The sequence below is a fragment of the Manis pentadactyla genome, chromosome 3 (genome assembly GCF_030020395.1).
Source record: "Manis pentadactyla isolate mManPen7 chromosome 3, mManPen7.hap1, whole genome shotgun sequence".
NCBI classification, from domain to species: domain Eukaryota; kingdom Metazoa; phylum Chordata; class Mammalia; order Pholidota; family Manidae; genus Manis; species Manis pentadactyla.
This window is the reverse complement of record NC_080021.1, coordinates 95961543-95979526: the sequence shown is the minus strand read 5'-3', so window position 1 is coordinate 95979526 and position 17984 is coordinate 95961543. Positions and strand designations below refer to the sequence as shown.

The following is a 17984-nucleotide window of genomic DNA, read 5'->3' as shown; positions in this document are numbered from 1 at the left end:
TACAAAACAGCAACTGGCTGGCCAGCGTGCTGTTCAGCCATTTATCCTAAAAAGCAGTTACAGATAAAACAATCACATTTTATCTGTAACATTCTATCCACTAAAATCAATCAAAATCTCAAGAAATGACATAGTGTTCTATTCACTTCTTCATTAACATGATTTTGAGACAAGTGACTCTACTGAAAGTATAACTCATCAATAATTGCTCTAAAAGACTATTTGTATTATTCATCAGTTCTTGAATTTTGTAAATAGACTTATTTAATAAAAGAGGGGGTATCACACTCCCTGACTTCAAGTTATACTACAAAGCTACCATGATTAAAACAGTATGGTACTGGCATAAGAACAGACTCATAGATCAATGGAATACAATAGACAGCCCAGTTACAAACCCATTCACACATGGGCAATTAACATTCGACAAAGGGGGCAAGAATATACAATGGGGAAAAGATAGTTTCATCAGTAAATGATGTTGGGAAAACTGGACAGCTACATGTAAGAGTGAAACTGGATCACTGTCTAATAACCCTACACAAAAGTAAACTTGAAATGTATTAAAGATGTAAATGTAAGACATGAAACCATAAAACTCTCATAAGAAAACATAGGCAAAAACACCTTGAACATAAGCATGAGTAATTTTTTTCTAGGTGCATCTCCCTGGGTAAGGGAAACAAGCAAAAATAAACAAGTGGGACTACATCAAACTAAAACGCTTCAGTACAGCAAAGGACACCATTCAACAAAACAAAAAAGCAACCTACAGAGTGGGAAAATATATTTGCAAATGATTTATCTACCTGATAAGGAGCCACATCCAAAATATGGTTCTAAAGAAAAGAATCTAAATTTGCTAGAGAGAAAATACTGATAGTATATGAAAGATCAGTATTCAGAATAGTACAGGATTTCTCTGTATATTTTTAAATGCTAAGATAATGGAGTAGTTTGTTCAAAATTCTACAAAAAAATAAATACTAGTTAAGAATTTTTTTTTCAGCTAATTGACCTATGGTAGGCAGAACTCTAAAAATGACTGTCATTTCTATATAATGCCCTATGAAAATGATGAGATGTCACTCCCATGACTATGCAAGAATGAGATTAGCCAGGTGGGCCTAATCTAATCACATAAATCCTCTAAGAGAGTTTTCTCTGATGGTAGCAGAAAAGAAAGTCAGGGATTCAAAGCATAAGAAGGATTTGGCTCTTACTGGCTTGAGGATGAAGGGAATAGTGGTAAGGAATATGGGTGGCCTCTATGACAGCCCTCTGGGGAACAGGGACCTTAGTCCTGTAGCTGCCTGGAATTAGAATCTGCCAATGAAGAAAAAACTTGGAAAAAGTGTCTGACTTCAACTTGGCTAGCATCTTGACTTTGGCCTTAAGGCTAACACTTCCTGCTGGGCAGGACAGTAATTATGCCATTGAGGAATGTCTGTTGGTTAGAGGAAGGGAAAGTTTTAAAAATGTGTGACATTCTGAAGTTAAATAACTAAGAGTAACCGTAACTCTGGAATATATTCCAGAGCTTCCATTAGTATAGCTAATTGTCAACTGATACCATGAAAATGGAAAGAGAAAGGATAATTTTAGTCCTAATAAAATGTGCAATCCCTTTGGTGATACAGGGACAAGACTATAGTTGGAGAGTAGAAATGTACTTTGAGTTTTATACCTAATCTCCTGGTATAAGCATTAGGTTAAAGATGAGGAAAGAGAGGAAAACAGAGGCTGTCCCTGACTCTATCTCCCTTGAAGACTTCTTTTGAGAAGGATGATTAAATCGATACAGGGTATATAGAATATAAAAAGAGGTGGTATTTTAGTTACGAGGATGAATTCATGTAAGAGAGCACCTAGAAAAAGGAATGAGAATATCTCTAAAAGGTTCATATGGGCAAAACAGAGTTAAGAAGCTGAAGCTGGAAGAGCAGGAGAAAGAGATAATCTTGGTAAACACCAAGACAGGTAAACATCAGACAGGCTAGGATAATGCTAGAAGCAAGACGATCAATGAGAAGGAAGTGGCAACAGCCCAAGCAGAAGATAACAGAAAGAGGCCTGGCTCCAGGAATAGAACAGAAGTGACAAACCATATGAAGAAAAGCAAGTAACTAAAGCACAAAAGCCAGATGAGATACACAAGCATAGAGGAAACTAAAGGAGAAGATGAGTTTTGCACAGTCAAAGGAACTCGTGGCCCTGTAGGGATTCTGATGGTCACCACACAGGACATACTCACAGAAACTACACAGTACGCAGTTTCCCCTACTTCTTACCTGTGTATCTGAATTTAAAAAGCAATGTGTCTTTCAAGTGATAAACTTTCCAAATTCAAAATCACAGACAAAATACTTCTCCCAGTTAGGCCTATACAAATTCACCGTTAAATAACAAAGCTTCCTTTCAGTAATTTAGCCCCTTGTTTTTATTAAAGATACTAAGTTAAAAAATAATTAGCAACTTTCCCAATATACATCCCAAATACTCAGCATAGTTTAAAGGCTATTTATAAAATGAATTTTTAAAACCCACAAAATTCTGAAATAATGAAAAGTTATTTCCATTTCAGATTCTATGAGATATTGAAGAAAAGATGGATAGACAGAAAACTGGCCAACTGACCAACCAACCAGCAGATACATATATTGTTGGGATTTTGTAAGAAACAATGTTTCAAACACCAACCTAAATTTTTCAGCAGAACTGATAATCAGTTAACAAATATTTTCATAAGTGACATTAATATTTTCATAAGTGACATTTTAATAAGTGACAGTACATTGTATTACCGTTAAGATTTAATATTTTAATACAAAATGTCGCTGCACAGTTGAAAATGAGCACATAACTTTTGACTCCCCAAAAGCTTAACTGATAGTCTACGGTTGACTTACAGTAGTAAATGATAAAACAGACTACTATCTATGTATATTTTATGCACTCATGACATACCTAACTTTTTATTCCTAATTTTTCAGTATTTCAAGGCAACACAGTTCATCTGTGAGCTTTTTCAAATTGTCACAAATCTCCAAAAATTTTCTAATATATTTATTGAAGAAAATCTGTGTACAAGGGTACCCACACCATTCAAACCCACTTTGTTCAAGGGCTAACTCTATATTGAAAGAATTACAAAATACTATGTGCTGCTTTATAAAAATCATTTTTTATTCTACAGAAGAAAAACTAGCACAATGGAGTTTTCATCTGTTTTTTCATCTTTTTTTATGTTTGCACAATTTTTACAAATCAAGTAGAATGCAGAAAAAAAATTATGGTGCTTTCTCATAAAATCTGTATTTGAAAAAGGAATAAAGAAAAGATGAATAGACTGAAATTTCCCCCAATTTGAAAGCTCAGAAACTCACAAACACTAAGTCCATGCTACAGTCCCAGATAGACAGTATACACTGAATTTGATTATAGATATGTTTAGTTCAATTCAACTAATTATTTCTTAACCAAACTCTTATGAAACCAAAGTGCATAAAAAATCTAGAACACTTCCAGAGAAAAGGGGCAAGCAAAATAAGCATTTACAATGTATTCTGAATTTTGTAATATATAAAAGCTTGTATACTATAACTGCTCAATAAATATTGAATGAGTAAATGAATGAATGATTAAACATCTGCCTTTGAAATTAAATTTTTAAATGAGGAAAATCTCATTTGTTAATATGAAAATTGCTTGTAAGTTTACTATCAGCAAAAGGCATTCACTGTTACAATTTTTACACATACTGTAATACCATATAACACTATTGTGCTTGAGTTAACAAGCAAAGTAGATACTCCATTTATACTGGCAATGGTCCACAAACAACAAAGCTAAGTCCAGTAGATACAACATTTTCAGAACGCATGTAAACTATTTAGATGAATTTTTTCTGCTTACAATCCCAGGGGAGAGAAGAGAAAATGATGTGTTTTACCCTAGGAGCTCAAAGCTCCCTTGGGAGGCAATTCAATTGAAATTTTACATTCGGTCTAGCCAGAGAGTGATAAACAGATGCCTAAATTAGCTGCCTTATACCATAATCAAATATCTTAAGAAAAAACTTTCTAACAAAAATATAGAGAACAGGGTGGAAAGAAAAAAAAGAGGGGGAAGAACACTATTGAAAGCTTACTGAGTTTTTTATAAAAAAATATTTTTATTTATTCTATAAATAGTACACTGTAGGAATCAACCATGCTTCTCAATACCTTTACTTGCTAGTCTGTCCCATGGGGCCAGCTGGCATACAAATAATTAGTTAAACAAAACAAAATTTTTACATTAAGTTTTTTTTAAATTGATACAATTTTCAGGGTTTTTTAAAGAGCTGCATGTGCAAAATTTAACTAGTATCTGTATCTTTTACTATCTTAGCATCTCCAAGTCTTTTCTGAAAGTAACTAGTGGTACAAGAAATAAATAAATCAATAAACACTGCAAGGTTAAAAACTGATGCACAAAATTATTCCCACATATCAAAATGGGTAACACTATAAACACAGCTTAAAAAAAAATTACAACCAGCAACTAAAGACAGGTAGCTTAGTCTACAGGTATCAAACCTACAACTGTTATTTAATTGACTCCCTAGATTAACTAATGCTCTCCATTTTTTCTCTAAACCATTATCTGCTAACACCTCCCAGTCTGCAGAAAGCATGTGGCTCGGAAAGACTAGAATTACTCTCACATAGTTTCATAAATACTGGCAGCCACTAGCTGAGCTATGTGCTCACCAAAAATCAGTCTGCTGTTCTCAAACTAGTTTTTGCCAGTTCTACTGGTTACCGTAGTTATGTTACTTAATTAATATTAACCAAGGAAATATGAGTACAAAAAGAGAGACTTGTTTCTAATGCAAACTAAATTGAATGCTTCACAAAGACTCAATATAGACTAATCACTGAGGGGAAAATATCTATTGATTTAAGTGTGGACAAGGATTTAAAAAATAAACTAGAAGGATTAGAAGTTAAAATCTGGAAGGATTCTGTACTGAGGACTTTGCAAGTTTTTAAAGTTCTAACTTTACTTTAAAGAAACTGAAACTGGAGGTCACAAATGATATACCAGAGTGTTTTACGTAGAAAAGCAACATTAAATTCCAATCTGAAAATATGATGTTTAAGCTTTTCCTATATGAATCCCTTAAAAAAAAAGGTGCCCCTGCTTTAACTTCTTTTCTGTGATTAACTGACCAATGTGACAGGATCAGACGTTTCTACTCATGTTGGAACCTGGAGCACAAACACAGGAACTCACTAACTGGTGGGCGAGACAATTCAGTGTGCAGACCCAGACAGAAATAGGGACAGGATGCTAAGAGCATCCAGCTGGGCTTGGCCAGCAAGAAGTTAAAGAAATTTGAAGTGAGTCATAATCCTCAAAGGGACAGAGAGGTCAACAGGCAGGTAAGAGGAGGAAGTCTCTGTAGCAGAGCAAGCCAAGAAAGGAGGTGAGAGGCCATGGTGCACCACAGAGGGCTGTGTGCAGAGGGCAAGGGGGATGACTGAAAGTGAGGCTGGTCTTACCTGCCATGGCCAAGAATTTGGTTTTTATCAGAAAGGCACAATAATTTGAAGAATTTTAAGTAAAGCAGTAACCAGATTTCTGCTTCAGAAATATTGCTCTGGCGTAGGATGTAGATAGAGGAGGGAGGAGACTAACCTGGAAGTTAATGTAAAATTACAAATCTGAATTAGAACAGGGCCCATGGGATTGGAAAAGAATATGGATGTAATATTGAGGAGGTAGAATTGGTAAGAACTAGAGAGAGGGCATCAGAAGAGTATGAAAGAGAAGCACCAAAGGACCGCAGGCTCCCACCACGGGAAGGAGACAGATGACAGGGCCATTGAACAAGACATGGACTGGGAGCCCCAGACCAAGAGCAGAAATCCTCTTGTGTTTGAAATAAAGAACACGAGGTGGCATTTGCCCAGTAGGCCACTGGCTATACAGGTCCAGACCTCACAAAAGAGGTGAAGGCTTGGAGAAGGGGTTAGAGGAAGGAGCTAGCCGTGTCCGCATGGTGAGAGGCACAGTCCCCAGGCCAGGGGGTGGGAGTCCAGGCTCTATGACCAGGGGCAAATTAACCTTTGTGCCTCTGAATCCTCATCCCAAAAGAGGGTCAGGAATAGTACTTCTCCATGGCGTTGTAGTGAAGGTGGAATGTACACGTGATGGTTTGCAGGAGGACCTGGCATGCACTGAGGGTTCCCCTCACACAAGGTCTCACCACTGCCGTTAACTGCACCCACACTGCTTGTATAGCTGAGCTTGGCTCCCAGAATGTACAGAGCCAGAAGAGACCAAAGAGGAAATCCCACAAATACAATTCAAGAGGGAGGAAGAGGAGTATTGTCAGAGAAGCCAAGAAGTCCACAGTTTTCAGAGAAAGGAAAAGTCAGCAAGGTGGAGGCTAGAGACAGGAAGTAAACCAAGTTCTGAAAATATTGACTGGATTTGGGAAGAAGTCACTGGATGCTTTAATAAAAGCTGTTTCAATAGAATGGTCCCCAAACTTTTCTGATCATATATACCCCTTACATAAAAAAGTAATTTGCACCTCAATTATCTTATCTATGCATCTTTATAAATGACATACAGTATCACTGGCTAATCTCTCAAGGCACAATATATACACAAGGCACTTGAAGTTTTCATACACCAATAATGCAAATGATTAAACCCAATCCAACAGTTTTTTGAGAAATTCCAATTTCGGGGGACAATTTCCTGTTGGATCAGATTGATGGTGATTGTTAAAGTCTAACATAGCTAACAAGCATGGTCAGGAGTAGACGTGTAAGCCCTGCCACTTTCTTGTTGTTCAGTAGTGCCCACCTTCAAGCAGATGGCACACATGGTCACAGGGTGTCAGGCGTGGGTCTTCTTAAGATACCTGCACTTGGTGAGGGGAGGCTCAGCTAAAATTAGATACTATTAGCTTGAGCCATATGAAATTATCATTTTTTGCAAGTGATAAGGCCAAACAGTAGCAATTTCATCTGGTTCAACCAACATAAGCCATAAACACACTTAACTAGGCATGCAGAGACCCTCACCAAAGGGGCAGACTGAACGACCGCATCAGCCCCTCAGCACTGGAGAACTGAGTGGGAGGCATCAGTGTTTAAATGTATGAAATGCAAAAAAGTTAAAAGTGGTTAAACATATCAAATATTGACAAACTTTTATTTAAAAACATTTTAGATAACTTAAATAAACAGAAGTTAAGCATGGTCACTATGCTCAGTGAACTACACAGTTATCACCTGGGAAACCCTTTGGAAACTGCTGTTGCAAAGGTCATAAGAGTTAGGAAGTGAAGAAAACACATTTGAACAGTCTTGGGAGGTGTGGCTGTAAAAGTAAGAATAGGTGCAGATCTTGGCCTGGAGGAAGACAGAGTTAAAGAAGGGCTTCCGATGTGTTTCTTAAGGTGGGAGCCATTTGAATATGCACGCAGGATGAAGGAGAAGCCAATGGAGAGAATGCAATGGAACAGGAAGTGATGGATGGGAGCATGACCACTCAGCTGGACAGGTGGGCCACAATAGCAGGGCTGTTTTAAAACAGGGATTCAGGGCTGAGAAATGTCCATTTTGAAAAAAAATCCCCCAAATTATTCTTATATTATTATTCCCATTGAATGGAGCTGAACCCACAGACTTGAAAAGACTTAGAAAAGGGTTTTTTGTATCTAACAGATTTTAAATGCTTCATTTTTTCAACTCTGTAATTTACACTGGTGTACTATTTTAAATGGCCAATAAAATAATAAAGATTTTAATAACCTAAGGTACAATAAGGTATCCTTCTCTCTAATTCTTAACTTTTACCACCCTCCAATTTTAGCTTGGATTGAAAAGCCTTTCTTGAGGTTTGTTCTCAAACTTCAGATGATTCAGCATCAAAACACTCCTGGGGTTCTTATCTGTCTCAGTCCCAGGCAGTCAATTCATTTTGCCTAAACAGTCCACAGTTATCACTAGGAAAGTCTTATGCTGCATTTTCATCTGCTCTCTGATCTCCTGCTTCCTTTCTGTGTAAGCGGCAGAAGTGGGGAAAGAAAAGGAAGAGAAAGGGAGAGAAAAAGAACTATGTACAGAGCCTTTTCATTGTGAGGATAACGCCTTCCTTGATTCTTGTGACGACAAAGTTTCTCTCTGATTCTGCAACAATTTTGTAAGCAAATTCCAATCCTGGTTCATAGTTACCCTGTTTTGCATAAAGTGTCAAGTCCCCAAGTAATTTCATTTTCCTTAGCAACCCTTTAATGATGGGATCAGTCCATAAGCTGCTTTAGATTCTGCTTCTCTTACTTGTCTTTAACTCTTATATTAAAGAAAACATTTCAAACAAAATTTAAAGATACTCTTAAAGAATGTAGTTAAAGTAATTTCAATATAAGATTACTCCAGTCTATATTATTTTTCTAGTAATGTCATAAGTTTCACTTCCCTAAATAAGACTGACAGAAGTTACTTGAAAGCAGAGATGAAGCAGTAAGTGTGGAAAGCAAAATGAACACTAGAGCTACAATGGAGAAATGGGAAGGGTTAACATTTACTGGATATCTGATATGTGCTACAATGTATGTATGTTATCCCATTTTGTTTTTACAACAACCCTATGAGATATTACTACTCTTAATTTGTTAATAAGGAAACTTCAGTTCCCTGAGATTAAGACAGTCACACAGCTATTAAGTGGAAAAAAACAGAATTTTAAGCCAGGTCTATGAATGCAAAGCCCATACTTTCCTTTGGTTATTATCTATTGTGAGTAAAGGAAGAAACCGTATTAATGTATTCAGGACGAAAAAAATTAAAGGTGAATATGCAAAGATGGTAATAAAAGGAAAGAGGTAAGAAAAAGCAAACACAGAACAGAGTTGAGAAGGAGAACAGAGACTGGAGGGGGTCCAGTAATGCCAGTACCTCAGAAGGCAGCAAGGCAGCCAGTACAAGGTGGGGCGGTTGGTATGTCAAATGTGGCTGACTCGCCTTAAAGTATCTACACAAGAAAGATTTAGCTTAAATGGGGTTCTTCAAACATAAAACTCTTGATAAAAAAGGTAATCAAAAATAATCATCTGGAGGCAAGTATCCATGACAACAGTCAGCTTAAAGAGCCTCCACTTAGATGGGAATGAAGGTGGACATATAAGCAGGTTTGTCCCTGTGAGGAAGACAGTCTGATTATCTGGGGTGGAGTGGATACCATGCTGAAGTAACAAGATCAAAGGCACAGAAAAAAGCATTTGAATTAGAAACGCTTATAGTCAAATATAGACACAAAAGAGAAAATGAATGTAAAAGCAACATGAAGGATGAACTGGAACCTAATGAGACTGGTTACCTGCAGTGGTGGGTGGGAACTAGTGGGAAAGATGGGGTGTGGGGGTGGCAATTGGAGTGACGTCTCGGATTATAATTCTAACTTTTTGGAACCACGATATTTTTTTATATAAGAAAAAGACTCAACAATGGTAGGGGGGAAGCCTAAAAAGGAAACATAAATAGCAACAAATAGTCCAACTGTATTTCAAAGGAATAACGTAACTACACTGGGGGTAGGAGAAAGAGAACTAATCCAAGTGACTTGTGTGTGTGGTTAAATATACAGAGCATAAAATGAGCCATTTCAACCATTTTTAAGTGTGTAGCTCTGGGGCAGTAATTACAGTAGCAATGCTGTAGAAGTATCACTGCTACCTATTTCCAAAATATTTTCATTACTCCAAAGAGAAACTGTAGCCATGCAGCAATAACTCCCCGTTCCTCCGGCCCTTTCAAAAACATTTTGACTAGAGACCTTTACACTGAAAAGTGAACAAGAACTGAAGTCTAGTTGGTGGGTTTTTCACGTTCTTATGGATTAGCAATTTTGAAACTGCTTTCCGTATATTCCAGAACACTTTGAGTTAATTTGGGCATCAGTGGAACTCATGCTTTTATACATAGGTAGAGATAATTAGGAAACAGACGCAGATGTGTGTATCTATCAAGTAAGTGTATTTCCTAACTCTGTCTGCTATGAACACCTAAAAGAAAAGTCACTGTAGTAGCAATGATCAGTTCAGTGTCCTGATCTTGGATTCCAAATTCCATTCTTCAAAAAACAGGAGCCAGGGCTGTGAAAAGGACTGATTTCAGGGCTAGACAGGGAAGTACAAGAAGAGATGGGTCATCTTGTTGGGCCAGAAAACAAGGAAGTGCTCAAATAATGATGGAAATACATCCAAGGACATAGGACGCAGCTTGATGGGCACCCATAGGCCAAGTTAGGGACGATTTAAGCAAAAAATAAATTATATCTGTGATGGAGTAAAATACACTAAAATAAAAATCCACAAGTGAATGAATACTGATACAAATACACGGGCAAAAAGTTGGAGAGAAAGAATAATCTTCCTTAAAGTAGAATGCCAGCTAACAAATGTAGAAGGAAAAATGGAATTAGAAATTTGCCATTCAGCAACTATAACAGTAGTAACTCATCCAAGTAAAAATCATCAATGGGTGCTAAAAGTGGTAGGTAAAATTTGATGAGAAACAGTATTTACGTCATCTCAAAGCATCTCCCCTCAAGACAGTTACCAATGACAAAGAGGGAACCAATAACTGGATAGTGAAGAAACCTAGAAGATGCCGCCTTAACCAACTAAAATTAACATGCAGTCAATATTGCCTGGGGTTCTCCAGGTGCTGCACTGGAAGAATACAACACCTCTTCTTTGGGATTCCAGACAAAAATTTATAACCTGAATCTCATGAGACAAATCCAAATAGAGGGGTGTTCTACATAGTTTGTTGTCTTCAAAAATGACAAGGTTATGAAAGGCAAAGACAAACTGAAGAGCTGTTCTAGATAAAAGAAACCACAGAGCCGTGACAAGTAAACACATGTGATTCCTGACCAGATACTGGACCAGACACATTTTTGTTTCTTTTTGCTATACAGGATATTATTGGCACAACTGATGTAATCTGAATATGGTCTGTAGATTACATAATAGTAATACATGAGTGTTATTTTCCTGACTTTGTAACTGTGTGTGGTTATGTAAAAGAAACTCCTTGTTTTTAGATAAAAATATACACAAATACTTCAGGGTAAAGTGGTATCTTGCCCACAGCTTATTTACAAACAGTTCAGAAAAAAAAACAAAAACCATGGACATACACAGAAATAAAATGATAAGCAAATGAGGTAAGATGTTAATGTTTGACCTATTTGGATGATGAATATGTGGGAATTCTTTGTGCTATTTGTGCAGCTTTTTCTCTGTCTGAAATCATTTCAAAGTAAAAAGTAAGACAATGTACTAAACCAGCTGTTGCTTCATTTTTTTTTTTTTAATGTTATCTCCCATTATTTATTAGAAAACTTGTGGTGAATTATGTATCCTTTAGGCTCTGGATGCTCTGTACTTACAAAAATCAGAATTTTATATGGGATTGATAGTTTGACAGAGACTTTTGATAGAGAGAAACTATGTTGCTTAATATTTTTTGCAAGAACCTCATCAAGCGATCACTTGAGTAATGCTTAAACACCACAGCGGCCATCTCACAACTGCCACTTTCTAATATGAGCAACTGCATCTTTTACACATTGTGATTGAGAATTCTTTCTTGTATTGAGTCAAAATCTATTCTGTGTATTTTTCATCCATCCAATCTGTATGCCTTGCCCTGTGTTTACAATGTTATTTCCCTAAATCCTTTCAGAGGTTTTCTATCATACTTTAATTGCAACACACACTTTTTTTAAAGACTGAACTTCTTGCTCTTGTTTCTTGCTTCTGAAGATTTCTTTTCTTAATCCTCTTAATAATGTCATTTCCTCTACTATAAAATGAAGTAGATAGACTAGATGGCCTCTAAAATCCTACCATGAAACTAAGTTTCTTTGAAGCAAGGACTGGACTATTTGTATACCTAGCATGGAACGTGGTAGATGGGGAATATACGTGTTGGATTGACTGAACTTCCAAATCTACCACGTTATATAAGATCAATGTTTCTTTGATATTCCCAGTAGGCAGATCTCTGCACCATGCCACAGAATAGGTGTAACTTTCCAAAATTTGAATGAGAAAACACCTTTAAAATTTGTTTCCTGTAATCCAGCAGCATATATAACATACCACTTTAGAAAACAGCTGTGTTCATGAAAACTTGGGGATAAATCAAACTTGATTTACAGTTTTGAGCCCACTGCAGCTGCCCAAACAGTATCCGTTCATGTGAACCTACTGCTTCTTTACACTATTCATTTTGTGACACACCTGTAAATTTACACAACCAAGCCAATCATCTCTGTTTAAGAGTCACAAAAATGCAGTTCTGTAATTTTTTTTTAGAGTCAACAAGGGCAGGGAGGTAAGTAATTTATCCAAATTTATACAGTAAGTTAGATTTAAAGTTGGAATTAGATAGAAAAGAAGCCATAAGGCTCCCCTGTCAGAGCTCTCTCTGCTGTATCACTCTGCCAACTTGTTGCTAACATGACTCCTCTAGGATAATTTTGCATTACATTTCAACATATTTGTTCTTTATCAGATTTTGAGAGGCTCTCTAGAAATTGAGCATGTCATGCCCTCTTTACTTGCACCTATATAAACACATACTTGATATAAAAAAACTATTCAGAATAATGATTGTGCATTGAGCATTGACTCCCCTATACAGAATTTTATTGTCGTTAACAACCATTTGATCAATAAATATGAGAGATGCCCTCACAAAAAAAAAAAAAAAAAAAAAGGACAGACTTCCAATGGTAAAATAAATTAGTAACCGGGATGTAATGTATAGCAGAAGGAATATAGTCAAGATATTGTAACAGCCTGGTAGGGTGATAGCTGGAACCTAGAATTATGTATATAAATGTTCTACCACTGTGTTGTACACTTGAAACTCATGTAATGTAATACTGTGTGTCAACTACCCTTCAATAAAAAATAATTATTAAAAAAAAAAAAAAAAAAAAAAGTTAAGGGTACGGGGTCTGTAGGAGCCTAGCACCCTGTATATTCCTTGATGGCACTAATCACAACTAATTAATTCAGTATGTGTATGATTATCAGCTTAGATTCTCACCGTTCCCACTAGACTATTAACTCTATCTTGTTCACTGCTGTATCTCAGAATCTCACACATAGTTGGTATTCAAGCATACCTTTTGAATGAATGAATGAATGAATTAGACAATTCCAAATACAAGACTAACATTAGGTTTATAGTGTTAGGAGGTACTGTGAGGTTCCTAGAAACTCAAACAGCCAAACAGCTCTTTCTCATCCCTACTATACACATTATTGTATTTCATATATATTACCTATTGTTGACTCAATCAGAATAGAGAGTAGCCAATCCAAACATATCTTGTTAGACTTTTTTAATGAGCAATTATATGTTACATTTTTTAAAGTCATGTGAATATAAATATGGTACATTCGTTTCAAGACACAGCTCAAGGATCGTATTTGGCAGGAAGCAAAAAAAAAAAAAAAAAACTATTCATAAAGTTCATGCTTTACTACTAAATTTTGTACTAAACATGTTGTCCATTTTGTATATTTGAGAGACAAAGTCTTTTGTTTCTCTCCTTCCTCATTTAATTAGTTCCCTCTGTTTTATAACATATGGTCCTTTTAAATAGAATTCTCCATTTTGATATACTATTGACATGGAGGTATTAAAGACAGCTCTTGCGGTCAGGAACCCAGGACATTAAAATATAACTGAAGACACTTAAGATACACCAAAAAATTACAACACACTGTGGAAAAACAGTATATTGGAAGAACTAACTTTTTGAGATGTGAATTTCTCCCTAATTTTTCTCTTTGTCCCTCTAAAACACTGATATGCTGGATTTGCAGAAAATTACACATGCTAAAAATGGTATACATTCTCTAGTACTAATTGTAAAAAATGCTGTTTGCCAAAGCACAACATAGGTAGCTTCATGATTAAGTAGAAAGGAGTTGATTTTGATAACCTTGGCAATCAGAATAGAAACCATTCAGAAAATGCACACAGATGTGGGACTCAAAGCACAGAATGATACTACTTGTTTATATAGAGTAGCTTATTCTAGGAATATGAATGCATTTATAAGAAATTGTTCTAAAAGGAAACAGTGGCAGCAACATGGTACCTATCACACAGTCTGAGTGTGGGGGCAATATGAGAAAATTGTGATATAGCTTCTGTTACTCCACTGATTATTACCTGAAATACTCTTAAGCATTATTTTCCAGTCTAGAGGTACTGGTCAGGATCACTGTATAGTTTTTATTTCCCACATCCTCTAATTCCTTCTAACCTAATATATTACACATTTCATGACAGATGATCACATTAATTAGAAAATATCTTCTGTGTTTCAGATATGCAGAAATGTTTCAAATGAAGCCACTTTTCTAAATTAAAGTTTTATTTTTTCCAAGAGTGTAAGGAGTGAATTTTAAAAATCCTAAGTATGTGTTTTCCTTTACATGCATTATCATCTTGAGGGATACAGGTTGATAAGATTAAGAAACAAAACCAAAATCAGAACAATATATAAAAAGCCACACATAAAGCTAGAAAGGTAAAGAGCAAAGGTCCATTAGATGAACAAAGTAATTGCCCAAAAGGAAGAGGAAGAAAATGAGATATCCTAAGCATATCCCCTGTTACTTCTAATGTTGGAATTGTTACTACAAGAGCCTGTGGTTACATTTTGTGTTTCTTTCAGGAGTCCATTTCTGGGCTTATGAATATAATGATTCCTAAATATAACCTAAATTAATATTGTGCCATTTTCCAAATAAAACAGTTCCTGTTGTTGTTCATTTTAGTCTTGTGGCAAAGATGAGAGTGAGCATCATTATTTCATTTAATATATGCTAACAATAGCTCTGACTCAAAACCATATGGGATACAATACATTATCATATGTATCATTATATTACCAACTGAAATACAAAGTTGTGTCTCATCAGTAGTACATAATTCCAAAAATCTTTCATAAATAAGTTTGCAATTAGTTATCTACCATAGTTTCATATTCAAAATTGGTGCCTCTAATTTCATACCAAACGTGCAACTTCTGAAAATAAAAAGGGTGAAGAGAAAATAGAAAATAAAAGTTCTTTTTTATTATATCTGAAAGCAGTACTTTAAAAAAATCTGAACATGGACATATTAAACACTTCATAACACTGTAAATTTTTTAACTTCTAGCTTCACAAGGATATCTGTATTGGGACGAGCCTAAGTGTCTAAAAATACAAAATTGGTTGAAGTTATTAGTGATTCTTGAGGGGGATTTACCATGAAGTTAATGGCCTCTGGTTCCTCACATAAGCCCCTTCTAAGGCTGGATATCTGATTTTCAAAACCTTTTTCTGAAAACACTTTATTAAAATATAACAAACATACAAAAAGTACATGTATTTTAAGTGTATAGCTTGATGAATTTTCCTAACTGAACACACTCAGATAGAAAAAGGACATATGAGGACCCCATGCCCCTTCCCTTCCCCTCCCGTTCACTCCCAACCTCCCAAGGCCACCATCATGTGGCCCTCTAAGAGCATAAGCAGGGCTCTGTGGGTCTGGCTTCCTTCACTCAATTTCATGTTTGAGAGATTTTTCTACATTGTGTGCAGGTGGAGGCCACTTTTTTCATTGCTATATAATATTTGACACTGTATTTACCTAGTCTTTCTAGGCCTTTGAATCTGCCTTTGTGTTTGTCATTTTGTATTACTTTCTTTAAAAAGGCTCCCAATGTTGTATAACTTCCAAAAACAGGAACTGCTGCTAGGTACATCCATATAGTGAAATATCTTGTACACTTTTTAAAGTCAAGTTTTCTAATAATTAATAGCGTGGGAAGATCAAGAGGCACCTTATCTGTGACCTATCCTTTTGCATGCCAGGGGCACGAGGTGTGTATTCATATCTCCTGAACAAATGGCAAACTGGAAAGTACAATACAAAGGAAACCATGACAGGTAGGTAAGGTGACAGAAACATTAGCTTAAATGCATTTTAGTTTTGAATTGTAACTGTATCATAGGAACCCCTCTCTAGCACTTCTGCTCTTAAAACAGCATACATGGGATGTAAAGGGGCACTGGCAGAGGGGTAAGGACACTGAGTTTCTCAGCTGATTTTTATGAAGTGGACTATGGGCCAAGAATTTGTTCCATCTCTATCTCCACCACCAAGTAGTTTTTAAGACCTTGGTCTGCTCACTTCATCAATGATGGGTATCATTTGTCCTATTTTTAAAGTAGAGGGTTATAATCTCAGAAGCCTCATCAGCTGTACTATTTTTAGATTCTCTTCCAGTCAGATAATAATGACAAAAGAAAAGCCCTTTTTTTAAAATTTATTAAAAGAGTATCTGAAAATTCTAATAATATGCCATATTCTCACTCATATTCTAAATGTTTAGGAATTAAATAAACAGGTAGTTTTTATAATTTTTTTCTATGTGTCTTAAAGAATTGTGCAAGAAATTCCAATTTTTAAAGTTTTTTTGGCAATTCTGGGCTAAGAAGTATATATACCTATTTAAAACTCAAGGTTTTTAAAATGCTAAGAAATTAATTATATGAAATACATTCCAATGTGAAAGAAAGAATAAAAACTCCTAGGTATCCACAGCCTTACTGCCACTACCTCAGTCCCTAGAGATGACTCCCAAATCGCTAGGTATCTCCAAAGCAACTGTTGAATTCGGTATTAATTACACCTAAAGATGCCTGGAGACTGACAATCTTCTCACTTATTCAAAATTCTCAACTTAACTAAATTTTTGGTTACAAAAAGGGAGTAGCAAGTAGGTATAAAGTAAAAGTATTTTTAAAAATCCAAAGGAGGACAGTAACGGAGGAAAAAAATAAACATCAGATGTGGAATTTCTAGTAAAAAAAAAAAAGTAGTGAGGAGACAGGAAAGTGAGCAATTTGGGTACAGGAGTTCAAAGAGAGATTTGAAAATCAGGATGACAGTTTTATTTAGATTCGCTAAAGATAAGGGAAGTGAATCAAAGTAAAAGTGGCAGGTTTAGCATTGTCCCACTTCCAGTAAAAGAAAAAAGTCTGCAGGTAGGATCATGAGCTTTCCAGAGTTTTGGCAATCTATCTGGAGAGGTGAAAAAATAGTTTGGAAAGATGGCAGAAAATTGAAAGCATAAATCATGAGTTCAGTAAAATAATAGATTTGGGCTATACCCCAAAGATAAAGAAAATAGCCAAAGAATTTTTACAACTTTTAGGGCAATATATTTATATTTTCAAAAAAACTAATTCAAAATAAACACACAAAATGTGACATAACGATACCCATGATTTTGTACCCAGCTCTCACATATACAAATATGTAAGACTGTCATTTGCTTCTTTCTCCCATGTGAGCAATAAACTCATTTCTGTCAATAGTATTTCAGTAGTTACTGTGACAATAAATTAGTTATTTTATAAAATTTAATTCTTACAAAACTATAGGAAAACTTCTAGACAACAATTTGTACTTTATAATACCCATATATGGCCTGTTTTATTCAAAATAAAATACCTCTCTCTACACAACAGTTCATAATTAGACAATGTCTACCATCAGAAATATGGAGACCGCTAAACATGAAGCTAAAGTATTTCCAGGTAACAATCTTTTAAATAAAAAAAAAGAAAAGAAAAGAAACCACTTCACATTATTTTAGGAAATTAACCCTAAGCAATAGTTCTTGCTTTCTCTCATTAGAATTTTCTCTTTTATGACTATTCAGGAACAAAAAAGATAAAAATACAAATCACAGCACAAACTCATTTATATAAATGTAACTTTTTTTTGGTCATTAGTATCTCTCTTCATTATACAGAAGAGACAATCCATCAGCAAGAAGGGAAAGCAAACATTTTTTGTAAATATAACTGTAAAGTTTAATAG

At 35.6% G+C, this 17984-nt stretch overlaps 1 protein-coding gene across 2 annotated transcripts in view; it reads right to left on the bottom strand.

The window, feature by feature from the left end:
- The window catches only part of TAF3 (TATA-box binding protein associated factor 3), a 183321-nt gene that overhangs the window by 99484 nt on the left and 65853 nt on the right, over positions 1-17984 (bottom strand). The window lies entirely within an intron of this gene.